The sequence below is a fragment of the Propithecus coquereli genome, unplaced genomic scaffold (genome assembly GCF_000956105.1).
Source record: "Propithecus coquereli isolate 6110/MARCELLA unplaced genomic scaffold, Pcoq_1.0 Scaffold43, whole genome shotgun sequence".
Classification (NCBI taxonomy): Eukaryota; Metazoa; Chordata; class Mammalia; order Primates; family Indriidae; genus Propithecus; species Propithecus coquereli.
Genome location: NW_012150063.1, coordinates 2,250,596 through 2,251,999, shown reverse-complemented (window position 1 = coordinate 2,251,999; position 1,404 = coordinate 2,250,596). Strand labels below are relative to the sequence as shown.

General features: G+C 32.9%; 1 protein-coding gene across 1 annotated transcript in view; it reads left to right on the top strand.

Annotated features, from left to right (window-relative positions):
• CAMKMT (calmodulin-lysine N-methyltransferase) overlaps window positions 1-1,404 on the top strand; it is a 387,185-nt gene that overhangs the window by 89,779 nt on the left and 296,002 nt on the right. The window lies entirely within an intron of this gene.

Sequence of the window (1,404 nt, the reverse complement as noted above, 5' to 3'; positions counted from 1 at the left end):
CTCAGTAGCAAAATTGATCAAGTAGAAGAAATTATCAATGAACTCAAAGACAGGCCATTTGAAATTATCAAGTCAGAGGAACAACAAGAGCAGCAAGAAGAACGAAGAAAAGTAAAGAAGGTTTAAGGAATTTATGGGACACCATAAAGCAGAACAATAAATTCATTATGGAATTCCCAGAAGTAGAAGAGAGAATGGAATAGAGAGCTGATTTGAAGAAATTATTGCCCCAAACTTCCCAAATCTGAGGGAGGAAATGGACATCCAAATTCAAGAAATTCAGAGGACTATAAATATGATGAATTCAATCAAAGAAGCTCATACTGAGACACATCATAAATTGTCAAAGACAGAGAATGTTGAAAGCAGCATCAGAAAAACAACTTGACACATATAAGGGAGCTGCCATAAGATTATCAGTGGATTTATCATTCGAAACATTCGAGGCCAGAAAGGAGTGGGAAGATATATTAAAAGTGCTGAAAGAAAAAAAAATAACTGCCAGGGATACTATATCTGGCAAAATTATCCTTTAAGCATGAAGGAGAAATAAAGATGTTTCGGATAAACAAAAGCTGAGGGAGTTCATCACCACTAGACCTGCCTTACAAGAAGTGCTAAAGGGAATCCTTTGAATTGAAACAAAAGGATGCTGGACAGCAACACAAAAACATATAAAAATATAAAGCTCTCTAGTGAAGACAAATATATAGACACACACGGAATCCTGTAATACTGTTAAGGGGTGCATAAATCACTTAATTCAAGTATAGTATTTAAAAGATAAAAATGTAAAAAAGAACTTTAAAACTAATTTAATGGATATAAAAATACATAATTTGTGACATTGATAACAAAATAGAGGAGAGAGAAGTTAAAGTGGAATTTTTATAGGTGATTTAAGTTAAGTTGTTGTCAGTTTAAAATAGATTGTTATCACTATAAGATATAACAATTCCTGTGGGAAACCACAAAGAAATGAGAATAGGATCAAAGAATGTCACTACAAAAAATCAGCAAAACACAAAGGAAGACATCAAGAGGGGAAAGGAGAGACAAAATAACTAGAAGACATATAGAAATAGTAAGTTCTGTGGAAATGGTAAGATCTTCCCTATCAGTAATTACTTTAAATATAAAGGTTGACTTTAAATTCCTCAAAGAACAGAGGGTGGCTGAATGAATTTTAAAAAAAGCAAAAACAACAAATGCTATCTATAAGAGACTCACTGTAGATGTGAAGACATATATGGGCTGAGAGTGAAAGGATGGAGAAAGATATTCCATGCAAATGGCATCCAAAAGAGAGCAGGGGTGGCCATACTTAAATCAGACAAAATAAACTTTAAGTCAAAAACTATCACCAAAGATAAAGAAGGACATTATATAATGATAAAAGAGTTA